Here is a 9100-nt window from a genome sequence, read left to right as displayed (position 1 = left end):
TGCCTTTTTATACTACCTTCAGCATTTAATGCATGGGGACACTTGTCACTTGAGGATAAGAAGGCAGGGGTTGACTTGACCAATGTTGATATCTCATTTTCAACGTACACAGCATGCATACAACACAGTTCATGCAGAGACAAACTTACACAGTTCATGCAGAGAAACTTTGCAGAGATATGGTCAATCCGTAGGAAGATCTCCTTTGGATGGATATGTAGCTTCAAGCAGCTACACACAAGTCTTCGGTCCATGGAGATTTTAATCTTCGGTCCATCATCTTCAATCTTGAGTCCATGAAGATATTCAATCTTCGGTCCATGATCTTCAATCTTGAGTYCAYGAAGATTTTCAATCTTCGGTYCATGATCTTCAATCTTGAGTCCATGAAGATTTTCAATCTTCGGTCTATGAAGATCTTCCTTCAATCAGCTTGTAGCTTCAAAATATTTTCAATATGCATTTCAGCTACTTCGGAGTCTTGGTGTGTATATTAGACAGTTGATCCACAACACCGCATTGGTGACCTTCTGTCTTCACATCGGATAGTCTTCGATTTTGCCAATGGCTTTAAGTATGTACCAAGACACCAATTTACAAAGAACCAATAACTACTAAGTGTTGCCAAGGTAGAGGAACAGATCAGTGGGTCATCACCAAATCAATAGGTGACCCAACATCATCCATCCGTGCAATATCAGCAAGATCATCGATTTCAGGTGATAGGCCATGAATATGTGGAGCAGAGGAAAGACCTCGGAAAGGGGAGGTATCTGAGTCATCACCAAGGTCACGTAGAGATGCCAAGGTGGAGTGATGTGGGATCCCAGTATGTACAACAGTGTCCTGTTGAGAGAGCATTGAGGAGCTAGGGGGTGTATAACAGATGTCCTGGGCTTAGTAGGACCAACTTCAACAACCTTGGACTGTTGAGAGTCCTTGGTGGGAGATGTGTTTTTAGCCCTTTTTGGCTTCTTGGTCTTCTTAGAGAAAAAGCCAAGAGTGGATAATCTAGAGTGACTCCGCTTTGACTGAGAGGGATGAGAGGTGGGGTGAGACTCCGAAGGCGCTTTCGAAGTCATAGCCTCAGAAGCAGATGCAGAGGATGGGGGAACAAAGCTATCTGCCAGTCGTTTTCAAATAGAGGCGGCCTCTTTTGAGGCAGTAGCTGAAGAAGTAGAAGGGGGAGGGACCACTGGCAAGGAGGAGTGATGGGTGACCGGAGCAACAGGACGATGATCCCCAGCTACTGTGGTCACAGAGCACTCTCCCCAGACAGGGTGAGAAGAGGTGGCAAAAGAAATCATACCTGATGGAAGAGGAAGATCAGTAGATAATGAGGCCTTCTTCAAAGTCTGAATGCCAACTTGAGACATTTTGATGTCATAGAAATTATCAGTATTGGCCGGCATACGTGACCCAAATTTGTCAGCAATCAGCATGGATAAAAATATGATGAAAGACACAGTAGAGCATTTGGCACTACCCATCTTCTTTACCAACTCACCAAAAAAATAACCAACAAAGTCAATTTTTCTTTGGAAGATAAGTGCATAAGCTAGCTGGGTGACGTTAGTGGGTGACTGATCCATTCCTCCAGTTTTGGAACTTAAACATTGAATAAGATGTGAGAAGAAAAAGTTCCAAACACCACCCATATTTTTTCTATAAAGAGTTCTTTGTTTTATCAAAGCAGGGTGTTGCACATAGCCCATAGTGGAAGCAATAATATGAAGGTTATCAAGAGACACTATTTCATCATAAGAGGAGTAAGCAGGAAGATCCAACACTCTACTTAAATCATTAGCAGATAATACAGTTGCATACACAGCTTTGGTAGAATCATCATATACACATGTAGCCCAATAGCACGTAGTAGAGATTTACTCATCTTTGGAGAAGAGGCAAAAACTTTGAAAAGAGGGCACTTACGTAGAAATTCGATGATGATATAGAAATCCGGATACCTTTCATCGTGATCCAACAATGCCACAAAATTGCATGGAGAAAATGTAACACTGATAGTAGTGAGGGAAACAGATTTCTTAACCTTGGGAGCTTTGGAGGGAGTTCCAACTTTAGAAGCCATGGTTAATGAACTTGAAAACACACATAAAACTTTGGAGAATAGGAGAGGTTGAAGATGTTTTAAAAGGAAGAAGGGATGAGGTAAATATATGGTGGGTGAAAAGGTGTAACCTAGGGAAAGTAAAAAGGTAAGAGTTGACAAAGGAAAAAAAATAGGTGTAAAGATAAGGGTGTGGGTTTAGGTTCTTGGATGAGTGAAGAGAGGAGAGAGGGAAAAGTGGTTTAAAAAAATGTTGGAGATTTGGGGAGAAAAACCGAAGAAAGGAGAGGAGAGGAATGGGTGCTGCTAGGACAGGCTGAATCGCAGAAGGCAGCGCTGGCAGAAGCTGATGAGGAGGATCGGGTGGTGACGAGGCACGGGCGCAGGCCAATCAGGTAGTCAATGCCGTGAGATTTGGCGCATGCCGATAGCGAGGGGGCGGCGAGTGATTCGGTGTAAGAGAGGAAGCCAAATCGAGATGGGAGAAAGGGGAGAGGGTGTTCGCCTTATGTCTTTGAGATTGTTTTGTGAGAGGGGGAAGCCGAAGGAGATGCTCTTGGAAGGGAGGTTCGGCGGCTAGAGAAGGGATCGGGATTGGCTTAGGGGTTCGGCTTAGGCAGGGAATCGGTGAGAGGGAATCGGCTTGTGAAGGGATCGGTTTGTAGAGGATGTAAACCAAATGGATCGGTGTGAAGGGGAAACCGAAAGGGAAGAGGAGGGTTTCGGAGAAAATAGGGTTATAGATCGGCTAGAGAGAGGGAATGAAGTCGGTTTGGAGGGGGTTTCAGCTTGTGGAAAGGAAACCGATTGAAGCTGATTAGAGAGGGTTGGGTTTAAACCGATTGGAGAGGAAGCCAATTGAAGCCGACTAGGAGGGAGAAGGGAGCCGAATGGGAAGATCGGCTTGTACATTTGGTTTGTGGGTTAGAGTGAAGACTGAATTGTAGGAAAGGGGGAAGCCGAAGGGGAGGCCGATGAGGGTGATCGATTTGGAGTTGGCCCAAAGGAAGAGTCCGATCCCTTAGCAAACCGAATGTGGGAGAAGAAAAACCAAGGGATATCGGCTTGTGGGAGAAGCCGATTCGAGATGGTAAGGAGGCCAAAGGATCGGCTAGAGCAAGGGAGAGGGGCGGGTTGAGGGGGCGGCCCACTGCACAGACCGGCCCATTGAGACCGTTTAAGGGAGGCCGACGAGATGGCCGGTTTCTTTAAAAAAAATTAAAACATAAAATAAATTTAAAAAAATATATTAATTTTTCTTAAATGATAAAGGAATTCACAGAGATACCTTTTTAGAGAGAAAATATAAATTGACTTTCAAGAAAAAAATATTATGAGTGTAAAACCCAACATTTTTAAAAAATCAATATTTTAGATAGAGAGAAGATATACTCACACAGATACCAGACTATTTTGAAGCAAATGACACAACAACATTTTCAGAGAAAACACACAACCCAAATGAATTAGTGAAGACTCAACAAAAATTATTTGTCAACATTTAACATTCTCAACTCACTGATCAAAAAATTAAACCGAGCTTCATCAAGAGGCTCGGTAAACAAGTCAGCAAGTTAATAGTCTGTGGGGATAAAATGAAGTTCAACATCACCTTTCATCACATGATCTCTGATAAAGTGATACCGAATATCAATATGCTTTGTAYGAGAGTGAAGAACTGGATTGTTGGCAATAGCGATGGCACTTGAATTGTCACAGAAAATAAGAATTTCTGTGAACAACTGATCGTAATCAGCTAACTGATTTTTCATCCATAATACTTATGCACAACAGCTACCTGCAGCAACATACTCAGCTTCAGCTGTTGAGGTGGACACAGACTATTGCTTCTTGCTAGTCCAACTGGCTAACCTTCCACCCAACACCTGACAACTACCAGTTGTACTCTTTCTGTCAACTTTGCAACCTGCATAATCAGAACCTGAAAAACCTGTTAGATCAAAACCTGAGTCTTTGGGATACCGAAGACCTAGATTGTGAGTACCCTTCAGGTACCTGAAAATGCATTTAACGGCTGTCAAGTGAGATTCCTTCGGATTCGCTTGGTGTCTTGCACAAAGACACGTGAAGAACATAATATCTGGTCGGCTAGCAATAAGATAAAGTAAGGAGCCGATCATTCCCCTATAACTGGTCACATTTACCGATTTGCCATCGGGGGCTGCATTTAGTTTCAAGGGGGGTGCCATAGGGATTTTCATGGAAGAACACTCATTAAAATCAAATTTCTTTAAAAGATCTTTAACATATTTGCTTTGATTTATAAAGATTCCTTTATCGGATTGCTTGACTTGCAAACCCAAGAAAAATTTGAGTTCACCCATCATACTCATTTCATATTTACTTTGCATGAGTTTTGAAAACTTTCTACACATAGATTCTTTTGTGGCACCGAATATGATATCATCCACATAAATTTGTACAAGAATAACATTATCTTTATGTTTTTTTAAGAAAGAGGGTATTGTCAATTTTACCACGGAAGAACCCATTTTTCAGAAAAAAGTAGAAAGAGTGTCATACCATACACGAGGAGCCTGTTTGAGACCATACAAAGCTTTGTTTAATTTATAGACATACCCTGGATGTTTAGGATCCTCAAAGCCCGGAGGTTGCTTCACATAGACTTCTTCAGTAAGTTTCCCATTCAGGAATGCACTTTTTACATCCATCTGGAAAACTTTGAGTTCTTGAATTCGGCATAGGGCAACGAGTCGGGCCTTGTTTCGAGTCACTGTTCCGTTCTCATCTAATGTTGTTTCTGAAGATCCACTTTGTGCCAATAATTGATTTGTTGGTTGGTCGGGGGACCAGTCTCCAAACTTTGTTATGCTCGAACTTTAGCAGTTCTTCTTGCATGGCACTGATCCAGCTAGGATGATCAAGGGCTGCTTTAATTCTTTTAGGCTCGATGAGAGATAGAAAATTGACATACAAATAGATATTTCCAACACCACGACGTTTTGGACACCTGCTTGCTGATCACCAATAATTTGCTCTATTGGGTGATCTCTGGTCCACTTAGTGGCAGGAGGAAGAGGAAGAGAGGTAGAGCCACCATCAGCATTCGTTAGAGGATTGGAATAAACAACTACTAAGGTTGGGTCACCGATGTCCCTAGTGGAAGAAATAGGAACACGACACCAGTTGAGGGTTCCACACAAGAAATAGGTGTTGGATCGGCTGGTTCTTGTTCAAGACAGACCGATGGTATATTCATGTTGAATGAAAGATTTTCATTCTCATCTTCCTCAACAGGTGGAACAACATCTCCATTAGATGTGGAGGTTCACATACTGGAGTTGAATTCTCAGAGGAGTGAGATTCTAGCCACTTGTTAAGCTCAAGATCATCACTTTGAAATGATGAAGTTGTAGGCACCAATCCAGATTTATTAAATCTGACATTGATAGATTCATCAATGCACTGACGGCACATGTTGTATACCCAAAAGGCTTTAGAGAAGAGAGAGTAACCAACAAAGATTCCTTCATCAGATTTAGGATCAAATTTTTCTAACTGATCTCTGTCATTTATAATATAGCATGCACTACCAAACACATGAAGAAAGCTGATGTTTGGTTTTCTATCGTGAAATACTTCATAAGCAGTCTTATTGTATCTTTTCACAATTATAGACCTATTTTGAGTAAAGCAAGCTGTATTGACAGCTTCAGCCCAAAAATAGGTCGGAAGACTTGCTTCACTTAGCATTGAACGTGCAACTTCACATAGTGTACGATTTCTCCTTTCAACAAGTCCATTATGTTGTGGAGTCCGAATTGCTGAGAAATTTTGAGAAATACCCATGTCATCAAAGAAGCTTTCAAGAACACTGTTTTTGAATTCAGTGTCATTGTCACTTCGAATTGATCTGACAAGTTGACCATTCAAGACTTCAGTCCGCTTCACAAAGTTGATAATTTCTTTAGCTGCATCACTCTTGTGTTGAAGAAAAAAGACCCAAGTATATCTTGAGTACTCATCCACAATAACAAGAGTATAACGTTTTMCACCCAAACTTTGAACACTCATAGGACCACAGAGATCCATGTGGAGCATGTGTAAAGGAGCATAAATAGAAGAGCACATCTTGGAGTTGAAACTTGCTTTGGTTTGCTTGCCTTTTCATAAGCAGCATACAGCTTCACTTTGGCATATGACATCTTCGGAAGTCCAATAACCAAATCTTTACTAGAAAGATTGTTGATGGTTTTGAAGTTGAGATGGGACAACCTTTTATGCCATAGCCAATTTTGATCAGCAGTAGCCTCGGAGTAGAAACAGATGTTGGCGTCGGAAGAGCTAGAAGAGTCCATGTTGATCACATAGACATTATCCTTTCGTATACCATTTAGTACCTTCTTTCCAGAAGAGTCAAGAATAGTACACTAGTTTTCTTCAAATTTTACAATGAAGTTGAGATCACATAGTTGACTGATGCTTAGCATATTGTGCTTCAGTCCATCCACATAGGCTACTCGGTTGAAGGTAACTGAGCCGTTAGAGAGAATACCATATCCTTTAGTAGTACCTCTGGCATTATCTCCAAAGGTTACAGAAGGACCAGGTTCAGACACATAGTTGATCAACAGGGACTTGTTTCCAGTCATGTGTCTTGAACATCCACTGTCCAAGTACCATATATGTCGATGTCCTAAGCCCTGCAAACACAGATAAATCAGTTTTTAGGTACCCGTTTTACAATGGGTCCATTAGGGTTAGGATAATTTTCTTCTTTCTCTTCTCTTACTGGCCTAGAGATTCTTTCCTTGGGACAGTTCTTGGCCATATGAAAAGTGTCACCACAATTATAACATTTTCGATAAATAAACACAGGTTTAATAGAAATTCAAGGTGTGTGCTTAACTATGTTGACATGCTTTTTGGATTTTTTGAGAGCGGAAAAAGCTTTGGAAGGAGGGAAAGAGGATGAAGAGGGTCTTGGACCAAGAATCCATAAAGAGCAGTAAGAGGCATATTTTCAAGATCTTTACTTGTCTTGATACAAGTACATATGTTTTCCTAGAAGTCTGGTAAACAGTCCATGAACTTGCACAGGACTTCATTTTCATAGACTCTACCATGAAACTTCAGATCATTGAGGAGGCTGTTAAACCTGTTGTAGTACTCAGTGAGAGATTCACCTTTCCCATGCACAAAGAGCTCATATTGCCTAACGAGGCCAATCTTCTTGCTTTTCTTTATTCGATGGTTTCTTCATACAGAACACATAGAGTGTTCCACATGTCCTTAGTAGTAGAGAGGTTTACCAAGGAGTGGAAGACATCATCAGGAAGAGAGAGGGCAATGATAGCCCTTTCCTTGGTATCCAAGGAAATTTTTCTTTTATCATCTTCATTGTACTGAGAAGGATCTTTGATGATGAACCTTATAGTAGAATCAGATTTCTCTTCATCATCATCAGAATCATTTGAAGAGTTACCTTCGTCTTTGTTCTTTCCATGACGAAGCTATACTTTAGGAACAATGCGTCCATCCTTGAGGATAGAGAGATATTGACTATCAACACCCTCAAGGTAGAGTGTCATATGACTTTTCCACATAGGAAAGTTGTTCTTGTTAAACTTGGGAGGCTTGCCAATAGTGCCATGGTCTTGGTAAAAAGAAGGAGCATAGTTGGAAGAAGAAGAAGAAGAGGCCATTGCAGATCTAGCTATAAGATTAAGCTAACTGCTCTGATACCACTTGTTAGTTCCGAAGGGGATGGCAATAAATATAAAGTAATTGTAGAAGGGGGGATGAATACAATTACACTGACTTTTTTCAACTTTTTTAATTCTTATTGATGTATATTAAGAATTAACACACACGGAGATACAAAAGATTGTTGCGGAAGATAGGAAAGGAAAACCTAACCTAAACAATCTTACAAGGAGAAGAACTTACAAGAACAACACAAAGAGTTCTTGAAAGAAAATGAAGAACACTAAGAATTTCTTCGAACACTAAGAATTTCTTCGCACACAGGAGAGCAAGGGAGAAGAAGAGAATAGCCAATTGATTTGAGAATGCACTAAGTAATCTTTCAAAAAGCCAGTGATGTGCATGGGAGAAGCACGCTGGCTTTTATACTACCTTCAGCATTTAATGCATGGGGACACTTGTCACCTGAGGATAAGAAGGCAGTGGTTGACTTGACCATTGTTGATATCTCATTTTTATCGTACACTGCGTGCATACAACACGGTTCATGCAGAGACAAACTTTTGTAGAGATATGGTCAGTCTGTAGGAAGATCTTCTTTGGATGGATATGTAGCTTCAAGCAGCTACTCACAAATCTTCGGTCTATGAAGATTTTCAATCTTCGGTTCATGAAGATCTTCAATCTTGGGTCCATGAAGATTTTTCAATCTTCGGTCCATGATCTTCAATCTTGAGTCCATGAAGATTTTCAATCTTCGGTCCATGAATATCTTCCTTCAATCGGCTTGTAGCTTCAAAATATTTTCAATCTTCATTTCAGCTACTTTGGAGTCTTGGTGTGTATATTAGACAGTTGATCCACAACACTGCATCGGTGACCTTTTGTCTTCACATCGGCTAGTCTTCGATTTTGCCAATGGCTTAAGKATGTACCAAGACACCAATATACAAAGAACCAATAACTACTAAATGTTGCTAAGGTAGATGAACAGATCAGTGGGTCATCACCAAATCAATAGGTGACCCAACACTTGTGACTGCACAAAAACTTCTCTCACAGTGGAGGTTCTTGTATAAACTCACAAAAGGAACCTCAACATGCAACTCCATTGTGGATACTCTTATTAGAACATGTGACTGTATCGGAACTTTTGTCTCACAATGAATATTTTTATTAAAAAAATTAACGAAAACCTCAACAAGAACTTTCATTGTGGATGTTTTAAGCACCTGAGTTCTAATAAGAACCCGTGACTAGACAAGAAACTATGTCCTAGAGTAGAAGTTCTTGTAAAACCCCAACAATAACCTCCATTGTGGATGCTCTAATTTCACATTTTTA

This window comes from Cynara cardunculus, assembly GCF_001531365.2.
Source record: "Cynara cardunculus var. scolymus isolate 2C chromosome LG 2, CcrdV1, whole genome shotgun sequence".
NCBI classification, from domain to species: Eukaryota; Viridiplantae; Streptophyta; class Magnoliopsida; order Asterales; family Asteraceae; genus Cynara; species Cynara cardunculus.
The sequence above is the reverse complement of the archived record's forward strand: the minus strand, read 5'-3'. Positions refer to the sequence as shown.